At 42.6% G+C, this 15,126-nt stretch overlaps 1 pseudogene; it reads right to left on the bottom strand.

Annotated features, from left to right (window-relative positions):
- Window positions 1-281: 281 nt before the first annotated feature.
- LOC124860767 overlaps window positions 282-15,126 on the bottom strand; it is a 43,646-nt pseudogene continuing 28,801 nt past the window's right edge.

Here is a 15,126-nt window from a genome sequence, read left to right as displayed (position 1 = left end):
CGCACCCTTTCCGCCTGCTGTGTCTTGGCGGCTCCACCGCAGATCTCCATGGCCTCGCCGAAGGTCCCAGCGGTCTCCGCATCGCGCCTCTGGGCTCCACCGTGGGTTCTCCTGGTCCCGCCACCGGCCGTCAGATCATCAGCTCCTACGTCACCGGCCTGCTCAGCCCCTACGTCGCCGGCCTGCTGATTGCCGGATCGGCTGGAGACGGCCTGTGATCGCCGGATCTGCCGGGGACGGCCTCCGGGCTTTTGGGTGCTGGGCATGTAATGTCCTTCGCTTCATCGGAACAGAAAGGCCTGATCTTTCAATAAAGATAAGTCTGCCAGTCCAGGTGCAGGCAGGGCAGGAACACAGGCGACAGAGGGTAAAACCTCCGGGTCACAAAGCAGCTGAAAGCTAACAAGCTTTGCATCGGTGGGAATCCTAGCTAGGACCTCACCATGTCTGTTGGCATCAAAGCTGTAAATAAAAGCACACAAAAGACAATTAAAATATTGCATGTCGCTGTGTTGTTGACACATACAGATTGTGGAAGTCTGCATGAGAGATACCTGAAGTGCTGACAACTCTTGATCTGTGGGAGCTTTCGGAAGTAGGGACTCAGGTGTGCCTGCCAGTCAAATGTCTTGACTATCACTGTGCGATCTTCTAGTCCGACCAGCTGAGGGTAGTTGAAGCAACTTTCAAGAGAGCTGTTTTCCACTACCTGTACACAGAAGGACCGTCATAGAAATAAGCATATTAGTTTTCATGTATATGACTGACTTTCTTCTTCATTTTTGTATCAGATTATCAGACATTGGCAATATCTACCAATGTGCTGACCCTGGTCCTCTTATATGGTTGTTTGAGAAGCCCAAAGCCACAGTCTGGGGCAAATTTTGTGCGGCCAGCAATCAGGAAGATGATGTTTAGAGTGGAGTGAAGCCTGTGTGTGTGATGGACTGAAATGTGGTTATTATAAGCCAGAAGAATAGTCTCTCTGTTCATACCTGAATGTTGTATTGACTTCATTGAAATGTGCTTATTGTAAGCCAGAGGTATAGTTTTTCGGTTCATACATGAATATTGTGTTGATGTGAATAGGTGTAGTAACCAAAGGCGACCAGCAGAGGGGATTGAGCGCTAGTGAGCGATAACAAAGAGCACGGCACTTCTTCTTCTTCAGTCAATATACGCCTGAGCAGAGGAAAGACGTGTCCGCGACTCATTTATTTAATATTCCCCTTTTCAGGTATGAGTTTCTCATAAACCAATCTGTACTGTCGAGAGTGGGTTTACTAACTGTTAGACTAGTTGAGGATGTTTGTTTTGTTATAATTACAGTTACATACTTTGCTATTATTAAATGAGATTTAACCACGGTTAGCCGGTAGCTCACAGCCTAAGATGCTAGCCCAGGTCACGTGTGAATGATGCAGCACATAGTATGTCTAGCTGTAGACAGCCTTTGCACATGAGGTTAGGAATGTTGCATACATTTTGAAGTTAATTCATGCACTATTGAGCGTGTGTATTTTGGATTTTGGAAAAGGAAGCTATACAGAAATATGACATATCACAGTAAGTTGGATTATTTTGTATTTTTATGTTTTTTGTCACTTGTTACTGACATATTTGTGTACAACAATATTTTGTGAAACAACTACTGAAGTATATGGATATAATTATTATCCTGTATATACCTATGTTGCAATTTGTTTCAGTCAATATACGCCTGAGCAGAGGAAAGACGTGTCCGTGACTCATTTATTTAATATTCCCCTTTTCACAGGCGATTACATTTGGAGGCACCGCTGGGATAGTGATTGTGAGGCTGGGATCCTACTCCAGAGGAAAACACCCCACATCAACTATCTCATTATCGTAACCCAGGTTGTGGAGAGTGCAGTTAGAAACAAAGGTGATGCCTGTCCAAGAGGACTCTGTATTCTGAGGTGGAGAAAAGCCATTAGGGAACATCAGTCCTGCGGTATCTGGCAAAACACTATTATTCAGCACACTTTTCCACTTAAAAAAAAAAAAATTTGATTCAGAAGTTGACAAGTTACAGTTTGAAATTAAAGGAGCCCTTTTCCAACTTACCAGTGACTAGCTGATACAAATATGTGACTTCCTTGCAATTTCTGGAGCAAGGCAAAACCCGCAATGCTCTTGTTACACTAATCAGCAAGCATATTGAATGTGATGAGCTAAGGCAACTGGAGAATGAAGGAATGTCAGCATTGCTGAGTTTAATGGACATGATAAAAGAAGTGCAGAAAGCTATCAAGAACAGCACACCAGAAAAGGAAGACGAGGAACCGGAGAAACTTGGCAGAGAACTAGAGCAACTAAAACTCATAATTCAACAGAAAGAAGCTCAAATGCAAATTCTGGCTAACAAAAATGTAAAGAAAATTGAGACTGTAATGTGCCAAGCTGCCCCTGCCCATATAAACAGTCCCTCATGGAGAAAATACTTTAAGATCTCAGGTCAAATTGGCGACCCTGGACAAAAGGACAGACTAACCTTTTCCAGTCTGGCCCGCCAAATAGAGAATGGCCTCAGCAAAGGTTACCCTGAATCAGAGATAGTGGATGCTGTTATTAGGGCAATAGTACCTGGCCTACAGCTGCGGAGCTGTGGGGAACTGCTTAGTTTCAGCAGAGGTTTGCACCACAGAGATACCCAGTGCCACGCCAATGACCGAGGTGTGCTGCATGCCAGCAGCAGGGAGAAAACGTCTGTCAACACTGCTACAGGTGTGGTAGTAGTGAACATATCCAGGCTGGATGTAGAGGGAGCAGCAGTATTCCCACCAAAGCAAGAGATTATCCTTTAAACGATGGAAGGTTGCCCCCGGGGGACAGGGAGTGACCATGCCCACCAAAGCGTCCCAAAAATGTGCCAGTTGTGGTGGAATGGAAGAATACCAAAACTTTGGACAGTGCTCAGTGTGCAAAAGAGTGCTCTATTGTTCTAAGGATTGCCAGGAGAGTCATTGGCTAGAACATAAGGAGGCCTGTAAGCCCCCCACAAACATTGAAAAACCCTTTGAACACATACAACTATGCAAGACTATGAAAGGTAAAAAGAAAAACACTCTATCAAAGAAAAACTTTACATTAGCTGACCTGGTTGGAAAGAAATGTCTTGTTAGCTGCTACCTACAGCGAAAGAAAACTCATGCACTCTGGGATACAGGGTCACAAATTTCGGCAGTGGATGAAGCATGGAAAGCTGAGAACCTTCCAGATGTGCAGCTCAGGGACATAACAGAAATTGTTGACTTAGGAGACCCCCTACAGATTGAAGCTGCTAATGGTACAGAAATACAATATGTGGGATGGGTAGAAGTAATGTTCAAACTAGCAGCTGGCCCTGAAGAATTCCATGTACCCATGCTTGTTATGAAAGGCAGTCAACTTCTCCGCCCTATTATCGGCTTTAATGTTATTGAACACATTATTATTAACAGTCAAAAACAAATGAATAGCTATGAAAAAAAGAGGGAATTTTAAAAACAGTGAAAATGGCTTACCCAAATTTAAGAAATGGGACCAAGAAGGCTTTCATTGAAGCAGTGAGTGTAGAGAGAACGAGTGAGTATCTTGTAAAAACAGCATGTCAGAGAATGAGTGTACCAAGCCATAGTACTGTCCAAGTAAAATGCCGGGTAAATGTCAGGCCCTTCAAAGAAGATGTCACATTAGTGTTTGAACCAGATGGAAACCCACTATGGCCAGAGGGGCTTCAGTTTTGTGACACAGTATTTCAGGTACAGAGAGGTGCACAGCCTAATGTTATCCTTAGTGTACAAAATCCCACTGATCATGACATCACACTAACAAAAAGAGTAGCCATTGGCACAGCACAGCTAGTCACATCTGTGTACCCATTAAATATAGATGATGGTTCAAAGTTGTCTGCTGCTGTGAATAATATTAAGACCCATCATATCAAAGATCAGAATGTTTACGCAGACCCCTGGGATCCTCCTATTGATCTCAGTCACCTGAATGAGAGTCAAAGACAGGTGGTACGTGAAATGTTGAGGGATGAGTCAGATTCTTTCTCTCGAACAGACGGTGATATTGGATGTATTGAGAAGCTTCAACTGAAGATTGATCTGAAAGACTTTGAACCTGTTGCCCGTACCTACCTGTCCGTTCCTAAACCGTTGTATGATGAAATGAAGGACTACCTAATTGATTTGATGGCACATGGATGGATTGAGAAATCTCACTCATCCTATGCTTCACCTGTCGTTTGTGTAAGGAAACAATGTGGGTCTTTACGCCTGTGCATTGACTACAGGGAATTAAACCGGAAAACTCACCCTGATCGACAGCCATTCCCCAGAGTCCAGGATATTATGGATGGCCTTGGTGGAAACACCATGTTCTCATTGCTTGACCAAGGAAAGGCTTACCACCAGGGGTTCATGGCAAAAGACAGTAAACATTTGACAGCCTTCGTTACACCCTGGGGGTTATATGAATGGACCAGAATTCCATTTGGGCTTATGAATGCCCCAGCAGCCTTCCAACGCTGTATGGAAGAGTGTTTAGAAGGGCTTCGTGACAAAATATGTGTCCCATATCTGGATGATACACTAGTATTCAGCAAAACATTTGAAAGTCAAGTCAATTAGGTTCGGAAAGTTTTGCAAAGACTTAGGCGTCATGGAATAAAACTAAAACCAAGTAAATGTGAGCTGTTTAAGACCAAAATCCGCTATCTTGGAAGAATTGTATCAGCAGACGGAAACAAGATGGACCCTTCTGACACTGCAGCTGTCCAAGTTTTAAAAGACAAACAACCAAAAACAGTTGGTCGAGTTAAGACACATTTTAGGACTGTTGAGCTACATTAAAGACTTTTCCCGCATTGCTGCCCCTCTGTATGACCTGACTAAGGGACCAGTTAAAGATGAGGACCAGCCGCCCGGTAAGGGGAGAAAGTCACGCTGCATGAATACAAAAGTGGTGCCATCGCACACTCCAATTAATTGGACACAAAGCCACCAACAAGTTCTCGAGAAACTGATAAATTATCTGATTCAGCCACCCATATTGGCATTTCCAGATTTCTCTCTCCCATTTGTTATACATACAGACGCATCCAATAAGTGCCTGGGGGCCGTACTGTACCAAAAATGGAAAATTACGCATCATTGCATATGGATCTCGAACGCTGTCAGCGGCAGAAAAAAACTACAACCTCCATTCAGAAAAATTAGAATTTCTTGCTCTCAAATGGGATATCAAAGAAAATTCCGAGATTATTTGTACTACGGTCCCTTTTTCACAGTTTACAGTGACAACAATCCATCAACATATGTGTTGTCAACAGCAAAGCTAAATGCTACAGGGAGTAGGTGGGTTGTGGAGCTTGCCGATTTCAATTTCACTGTAAAATACCACCCAGGCAAATAAAACATTGATGCTGATAGTTTGTCTCGGATGCCATTGGATGTGGAGAACATGATTGCTGAGTGCACAGAAGAGATGTCATATGATGCTGTAGGAGCAACTGTTCTAGCTGTAGAGACAATCTGAGTCAAACCCCTCTTGGTCAATGCCCATCTGTGTTAACAGTTTGTTTGATACTCAAGAGAATTATGCTTCAATAGCACCAGCTCAGATACAATAAGATCAAAAAGATGACTTATATTGGGATTGTGTTGCAGTCTAAACAGTCTGCAGTAAAACCTTCACAATATGAACTAAACAGACTTGATTCACAGAGTCGGTGTTTTCTCAGGGAATGGGATAAGTTGGAGCTGGATGAAGATGGGGAGCTTTGGAGAAAGACTGCGCACAGGAAGCAATTGGTCCTTCCAGAAAAACATAAAGCAATGGTTCTAAATGAACTACACAACTGGATGGGTCATCAGGGCACTGATAGGACAGTATTTTTGATTAGAGATAGTTTTTTCTGGCCCTATATGCAACGTGAAATAGAACAGTATGTGATGAAATGTACCTGTCTGAAACAGAAGAAACCTAGCCGAGAGATGAGAGCTCCTCTTGTAAACATACAGGGGTTGAACAATGAAACTGAAACACCTGTCATTTTAGTGTGGGAGGTTTCATGGCTAAATTGGACGAAACTGGTAGCCAGTCTTCATTGATTGCACATTGCACCACTAAAAGCAGTGTGAAGGTTCAATTAGCAGGTTAAGAGCACAGTTTTGCTCAAAATATTGAAATGCACACAACATTATGGGTGACATACCAGAGTTCAAAAGAGGACAAATTGTTGGTGCACGTCTTGCTGGCGCATCTGTGATCAAGACAGCAAGTCTTTGTGATGTATCAAGAGCCACGGTATCCAGGGTAATGTCAGCATACCACCAAGAAGGACGAACCACATCCAACAGGATTAACTGTGGATGCAAGAGGATGTTCGGGTGCTAACCCGGATTGTCTCCAAAAAACATAAAACCACGGCTGCCCAAATCACGGCAGAATTAAATGTGCACCTCAACTCTCCTGTTTCCACCAGAACAGTCCGTCAGGAGCTCCACAGGGTCAATATACACAGCCGGGCTGCTATAGCCAAACCTTTGGTCACTCATGCCAATGACAAACGTCGGTTTCAATTGTGCAAGGAGCGCAAATCTTGGGCTGTGGACAATGTCAAACATGTATTGTTCTCTGATGAGTCCACCTTTACTGTTTTCCCCACATCTGGGAGAGTTATGGTGTGGAGAAGCCCCAAAGAAGCGTACCACCCAGACTGTTGCATGCCCAGAGTGAAGCATGGGGTGGATCAGTGATGGTTTGGGCTGCCATATCATGGCATTCCCTTGGCCCAATACTTGTGCTAGATGGGCATGTCACTGCCAAGGACTACCGAACCATTCTTGAGGACCATGTGCATCCAATGGTTCAAACATTGTGTCTTGAAGGCGGTGCCGTGTATCAGGATGACAATGCACCAATACACACAGCAAGACTGGTGAAAGATTGGTTTGATGAACATGAAAGTGAAGTTGAACATATCCCATGGCCTGCACAGTCACCAGATCTAAATATTATTGAGCCACTTTGTGGTGTTTTGGAGGAGCGAGTCAGGAAATGTTTTCCTCCACCAGTATAACGTAGTGACCTGGCCACTATCCTGCAAGAAGAATGGTTTAAAATCCCTCTGACCATTGTGCAGGACTTGTATATGTCATTCCCAAGACGAATTGAAGCTGTATTGGCTGCAAAAGGAGGCCCTACACCATACTAATAAATTATTGTGGTCTAAAATCAGGTGTTTCAGTTTCATTGTCCAACCCCTGTACATATATTTATATTATATTGTAGATATGTTTATACTGTTTAATTTGTGTTGTATTGCACCGACTACGCCAAAACAAATTCCTTGTATGTCCAAAAACGTACTTGACAATAAAGCTTTTCTGATTCTGATTCTACCACACAGCCATTTGAACTCGTGTCAGTGGACTTTCTCCATCTAGAACATTGCAAAGGTGGCTATGAATACATATTGGTGATTGTGGATCATTTTACACGATTCGCTGAGGCCTATCCCACAACATTGAAATCTGGGAAAACAGTAGCTGACAAAATCTTCAATGATTATGCACTGAGATTTGGTTTCCCAACACGTATCCACCACGATCAAGGTGGTGAGTTTGAGAATCAGCTATTATCACAGCTCTCCAAATATTGCAGCATGGCAGGATCAAAGACATCTCCATACCACCCTCAGGGGAATGGTCAGGTGGAACGGTTCAATCGGACATTGATTCAAATGCTTCGAACACTCACAGATAGGAATAAGACAAACTGGAAAGACTCTTTCAATAAGCTTGTCTTTGCTTACAACTGTACACGCACAGAGGTGACAGGATTTTCCCCCTTTTATTTGTTATACGGCCGCTCTCCAAGACTGTCTATTGACATGTTGTACAGTTTACCGACAGACACAGGAAACTATGACCACCATGCTTATGTTGAACAGTGGAAGCAAGGAATGCAGCAGGCACATAACATTGCACAACAAAACGCACAGAAATCTGCCCAAAGAAACAAAAGAATATACAACGCCAAAGTAAGGAGCTTAGCCTTGTTTCCCGGTGACCGGGTGCTAGTGAGGAATTTGACTCCTCGTGGTGGTCCTGGTAAGCTGAGGAATTACTGGGAGGACACCATACACACTGTGGTTCGACAAGTGGGAAAGGATGTCCCTGTGTATGAGCTAAGACCTGAACAGGGAAAAGGAAGATCTAGGGTACTTCACAGAAACCACATCTTGCCTTGTGATCAGTTACCACTGGAAATTAGGACAAAGACATCTGTAAAGACTGTAAGAAAAAACACAGTAAAGAAGGAAACCAGGGAGGAATCAGAGGATGACGATGACGATTATCATTTCATGGACCCATCATTTCATTCACCAACTCGGCCAATGACATCAACGAATGAGGTGCCTGCAACCACACAAGATGCAGTTGAATCTGAACCAATGGAGCAGTTATTAGAAGCTCATCAGCTTGAGTGGGATAACGATCAGCAGTTAGAAATTCAAGACACTCAGAAGGAGAACTCACCCGATATTGGAGCAAACACACCCCTGGTCCCAACTCATCACACTTTCGAGTGTGAAATGGAAGTCAGACCACAACGACCACAAAGACTGTGTCGGCCCCCAAAGACATTAAGATATGACAAAGTTGGTTCTCCATCGTGTTACAACCTTGCTGCATTGCCCTCTTAGGCAAGGCCTCCAACTTGGATTCACCCTGTGCAGCTATACAACAACCAGCATCTTTATTTGTATGGACAGTAAAAGGACATTTGTATAGAAAAAGAAAAGCCTGTTTTGATTATGTCTGAGGCACCTGTACTGAAGATGTGTCTACTTGATCTGTAAGACGTAATGTGAGCGGTTCAGATATGTGGAGGTGACAGTTTTCTTTAGTTGTTTCAGAGACGTTTTTCCAGAGTTTTTCAAGTGATTGGAATGTAATCGGAATGACTGTATGATTACCACAAGCTGTAGCCTGTAAGAAATGTGTGAGAGCCGTTTTCCATTATGTCCCAATATAAAGGTAGTATATGATGTTGACGACAACATCTAACTTTGAGGGGGAGTATGTGATGGATTGAAATGTGGTTATTATAAGCCAGAAGAATAGTCTCTCTGTTCATACCTGAATGTTGTATTGACTTCATTGAAATGTGCTTATTGTAAGCCAGAGGTATAGTTTTTTCGGTTCATACATGAATATTGTATTGATGTCAATAGATGTAGTAACCAAAGGCGACCAGCAGAGGGGGTTGAGCGCTAGTGAGCGATAACAAAGAGCACGGCACTTCTTCTTCTTCAGTCAATATACGCCTGAGCAGAGGAAAGATGTGTCCGTGACTCATTTATTTAATATTCCCCTTTTCAGGGCGATTACATGTGCAAACTTGTTTTTTTTGTTTTGCCCAGTGCAGTTGTCACAATGAAGACACACATCAGTTTCTCCAACCCCGAAATGAGTGAAGAAGTGGTGCATGTAGCTGATGACTTCATTGCTCCCCTTCCCTGACGACAGGCCTTTATAAATCAAGAAATTCACCTGTTTCTGCAGGCCTTCCGAAAAGACACCAAAAAGTCCACATTCCATGGTGTCAGGAAGTACATTGGCCCAGGCTGCAGTGGGTTCGAGGGGAAGCGCATCCGATGAAGACAGAAGAAAAAAAATACAAGCTGTGTATCGTTAAAGCTGTAGTGCATCCTGATCTTCTTACTACAAGGTGGGGAGGGACCGATGAATAATTGATAGTCGTCGCAGGTCTTTTTGCAGGCAGTAGTCATGTTGTTGTAGACGGCCCTCTCTTTTTGAACAAGCTGAAGATGATCCTGTTGTTTCTTGATTGCTGCAGTCTTCCTCTCTTCTGGAAGGTTTGCACTTCTTATAAGCTGGTCGTTATTCTGTTGGCACTGCCAGCAGAGGTCGGTGCAGGGCCTACAGCTTCTTATGTGTGGGAGTAGCTGGGTCAAAGGCGCCTTGAAGCTTGATTTAAAAATTTCACGGTCACCCGAAAAGAAAAATATCACAGGGTTATTAATTTTTGATGAAGTTTTACATTACTGGTCATTAGACGGACGTCACTGTTCTATAAAAATATATAGTTTCATTCATACGAAGCACCTTAGCTGACTTCATATAGAGACGCCACACTGAGGCCTTTGACACATGTGTTGGCAGTAGCTTCACATGCCAATCCCTGTGGCCAGGATGTCAACCAGGCAGCATGATGGCATGATCCTCAGTAAGGTAAGGTAAGTTTATTTATATAGTGCTTTTCAGCAATGAGACACTCAAAGTGCTGTACATTCATTTACAATACAATCACAAAGCAAATAAACACAGATATACACATAGAAAAACAAATCAAGTGATAAAATCAAACAACAGAGGTAATTTAAAAAAGTAAAATAAAATAAAGAATAGAATGATGGACAAGAAAATGAAAGGAAAATTGGACTGAAAACGCAACTAATCATGCCTAGATGGCACAGTCAAAGGCCACTCTAAACAAGTAAGTTTTTAATCTTGATTTAAAGCAACTTAGGGTTCCGGCGCTTTTACAGTTTTCTGGCAGTTTATTCCAGATTAGTGGAGCATAAGAACTAAAAGCTGCTTCTCCATGTTTGGTTCTGGTTTTGGGTACACAGTAGATTTGAGCGAGATGATCTGAGAGGTCTGGCTGGTTGATACACTGACAAAAAGTCTGTAGTGTATTTGGTGCTAAGCCATTCAGTGATTTATAGACTAACATAAGTATTTTAAACTCTATTCTCTTAGCTACAGGGAGCCAGTGTAAGGACTTTAGAACCGGGGTGATGTGCTCCACTTTCTTAGTCCTAGTGAGGACGTGGGCAGCAGCATTCGACTTTTTAGGCAGGCCTGTGAAGACACCGTTGCTGTAAACAATTCTACTAAAGATGAACGCATGAATTAGTTTTTCAAGGTCCTGCTGAGACATTAGTCCTTTAATCCTGGAGATGTTCTTTAGGTGATAGAAGGCCGACCTAGTTACTACCTTTATGTGCCCCTGAAGGTTCAGGTCTGAGTCCATCACTACACCCAGGTTTCGAGCCTGACTGGTGGTTTCTAGCTGTGTTAACTGAAGCTGTGTGCTAACTTTTAAACGCTCTTCCTTTGGTCCAAAGATTATTACTTCAGTTTTTTTTTGATTCAGCTGAAGAAAATTTAGGCCCATCCATGGATTTATTTCTTCTAAGCATTTACCCAGCACTTGAATGGGTTCATAGTCACCTGGTGACATCGTAACGTATAGCTGTGTGTCGTCCACATAGTTATGATAACTTACGTTGTTGTTTATTAAAATCTGAGTTAGGGGGAGCATGTAGATATTGAATAGGATGGGCTCTAAGATGGACCCTTGGGGAATGCCACATGTGATTTTTGTGGTCTCTGATGTAAAGTTACCTACTGACATAAAAAAGTCCCTGTACTTAAAGTAGGATTTAAGCCAACTGAGTGCTGTACCAGAAAGGCCGACCCAGTTTTCCAGGCGCTCTAATAAAATGGAGTGATCAACAGTGTCGAATTCTGCATTGTTAATATTTTTGCTGATGATCTCAGAAAAGAAAGATTCCCTTGCATTTTTCAGTTGTAGGTTATAGTCTCTCTTTATAGATAATATAGTGAACCTGGAATATAGTGAACCTGGAGTCCAGTCTTTCACCACCTGCGTTCAGCTTTTCGACACTCCTTTTTTTCACTTCTGACTGGTGGAGCACTTCTCCATGGAGACATTTTCTTCCCAGAAACGACTTTCACTTTAATTGGAGCAATTTAATCAATGATGTCCGAGATTTCAGAATGAAAGTTTTCTACCAGCTCATCTACAGTGTTACAGGGCAAAGTGGAGGTAGAAGAGTAAATCTGGTTAAAGGTTTCAGCAGCACTGTCCTTAAAGATGCATTTTCTTATCATGTCTCTTTGGCAAACTGAGTCATTGCAGATGATGCCTTCAAAAATAACTGAAAAGTGGTCAGATAGAGCAACATCAGTTACAGACACCTTGGAAATGTTTAGACCCTTAGTGATGATCAAGTCCAAAATAAGTCCCTGTTTTTGCGTTTGCTGTTTAACATGTTGAGTCAAACCAAAATTTCTAAGAGTGTCACATAGATCTATTGCACTTCTGTCTTCAGGATTGTCCATGTGAATGTTGAAGTCTCCCACAATAATTAAACAGTCATAGTCAACACATATCACAGATAAAAGCTCATTAAGATCACTGATAAAGTTTGTTTTGGACTTAGGAGGCCTGTAAATATTCAAGAACATTGTTCGGACCTGGCTCTTTACCTGGAGAGCCAAATATTCAAAAGAGTCAAATTTGCCCAGAAATACTTTTTTACACTCTAATAAATCTTTAAACAAAGTGGCCACCCCTCCACCATTTCTTTGCTGTCTGCTCTCACAAAGAAAATTGTAGTTCGGAGGTGTCGCCTCTATCAGAATGGGAGCTTCATTAAATTCATGTAACCATGTTTCTGTTAAAAACATAACATCAAGATCGTGGTCAGTAATGAAGTCATTGATTAAAAATGATTTTCCTGACAGAGATCAAATGATCAGTAAAGCCAGTTTATATGACTTCGTTGTTGATATTAACTCTGTGTGTGGTTGTACCTGACAGTTTATGGCTTTTGTTGATTGTTTATTACTGTCTCTTATCCATTTGACTTTGTTCTTTCTGTCATGTATAAGCACAGAGATTTTACAACTATCTTCTATTAGGGGCCCAAGTTTTTCCTGGACATGCTCATTTATGATAGAGTAACCACTGGGGCCCAGACTGTATCACAGAGATGTTATTTGATGGTCCTGATTAGGAGGAGATAGATTAGGAGGTGGTGGAGGTCTGCAGCATTTGGAAGATGTTGGTTTAGTAGCAGGGCCTCGGCTACGGGGGTGTTGAATGGAGAAGATGTCAGAGCCATTTGGGTCCTGATCTTAAAAGCTCCTTTCATGTTATCAGAATCCAGTAAAGCAAAAAGCGGGCTCAGTGGGGAGATAGGAGAGCTCTGTGCAGACTGGGTCGGGGTCTGGGGTGAAGGGGGTTTACCAGGGGTGTGGGTCTGGGTCTGGGTTTGGGGTGATGGGGGTATAATGGGGGGGTCCACTTCTCCTGTGGATTTCGACGGGGAGACCTTTTGTGATGACTTTTCTTTCTCAGCCAACTGGCCGATTGTTTCTGCTGGAGCTGTTGGAGGCAGGGTTATCATTGTTGTTGATACTCCATGTTCTCTGCTGAAGGTCGAAGCTGCTGACAGATTATTTACTGAATAGAAGAGATTAGATGTGAGACGTCTGGCTCCTGGCTTGTTCAAAGAGAAACCATATTGCTTGAAGAGTTGTCTTTTTTCCCAAAAAATATTAAAGTTGTTGATGAAGTTCACAGGTGTGGTGGCACATGTTTTTTTCAACCACTTATTAATCATCAGAAGTCTGGAAAAAATCTCACCTCCACAGAAAATCGGTGCAAAGGGTCCGCTGAGAAACACCTTGATATTGAGACCTCCAACAATATTCAGAAGACGAGTGAAATCCTCCTTCAATCCTTCTGATTTTTTCTTAGCCACGTCATCATTGGCTCCACAGTGTGTAATAAGGTTTTCTAGAGACGGGCGCTTTTCTGTGATTGCAAGAATATTCTCTGAGATATCAGACACCACGTTACTGGTACCAATCATAACTTCTGTGTTTTTCTTGTTGCAGAGGTTTTTAATCCCATCCACAGCTGTGTTGCCCACTCTTAGGGTTCTTAGTCTGGTGGGGCGCTTTTTCTCTGGAAATTTAGGAGAAGACAGTTTAGAATGAAGGTTGTGTATTTCAGTGTATTTCTTTATAAACTCCAGAACTCTGCGGAGATGCTCACTGCTGATAAAATGATCCTGAGGATCCTGTGGACATCATAATAGTTTTTTTAAAACTATTATGATGCATCTCTGACCTGAATACCTTTCTGTTTCTCACCCCATGAGAAACAGAAAGGTATTCAGTCAGACTTCGATGCCTCCGATGGAATAAGTTGTCCTGGCATGTTTTCTTTTCCTTGGTGTCTTCTTGGTGGATGTGGTCATTGCTGAAGTTTCTAGCGTACGCCGGTTTGCTTAAAGATGTCCAAATATTCTCAGGTCCTGCCACTCCCTTTCTGCTACAGGAAGCTACAGGACTGTGTTCCAAGTGAAGAATTCTGCTTTCTTCTCCCATAGCATGTACAGTCAAAGCCTCTATCGTCTTCCGCTTCATCTCCTTCTCTAGCCACGGGGTTTCTTGAAGCATGCTGTCATATCCAGACATCACGGTATGGGACCATGTCATACTTCTGTTAACCTGTCAAGTCTTGTGAGTAAGGATAATTAAAACTCGACTCACCGTCATTCATCTGACTCCTGGCACCTTCTCTGCACTTTGGTCCTACCACAGACCTCAAATCATGACAGAAGGAACCAGCCTGATGGACCAAGCGAGAAGGCAGCAGGGGTTCGAGTCAGGGCAAGAGTTGTTTGGGCCACTATAATGCCTTCTGACTGCAAGCAGCTCTCCCTGGCAATGTCTGGACCCAATAGAGAATCTGTGGGATATTGTGAAGAGAACGTTGAGAGACTCAAGACCCAACACTCTGGATGAGCTAAAGGCCGCTATCGAAGCATCCTGGGCCTCCATAAGACCTCAGCAGTGCCACAGGCTGATTGCCTCCATGCCGCGCCGCATTGAAGCAGTCATTTCTGCCAATGGATTCCCGACCAAGTATTGAGTGCATAACTGTACATGATTATTTGAAGGTTTACGTTTTTTGTATTAAAAACACTTTTCTTTTATTGGTCGGATGAAATATGCTAATTTTGTGAGATAGGAATTTTGGGTTTTCATGAGCTGTATGCCAAAATCATCCGTATTAAGACAATAAAAGACCTGAAATATTTCAGTTAGTGTTCAATGAATCTAAAATATATGAATGTTAAGTTTTCATCATGACATTATGGAAAATAATGAACTTTATCACAATATGCTAATATTTTGAGAAGGACCTGAACAAAAGGACTCTCCAACCTGTGCCTCAGAGTCACTGAGACTCCTAGTG

This window comes from Girardinichthys multiradiatus, chromosome 23, assembly GCF_021462225.1.
Source record: "Girardinichthys multiradiatus isolate DD_20200921_A chromosome 23, DD_fGirMul_XY1, whole genome shotgun sequence".
Taxonomy (NCBI): Eukaryota; Metazoa; Chordata; class Actinopteri; order Cyprinodontiformes; family Goodeidae; genus Girardinichthys; species Girardinichthys multiradiatus.
The sequence above is the reverse complement of the archived record's forward strand: the minus strand, read 5'-3'. Positions and strand labels throughout refer to the sequence as shown.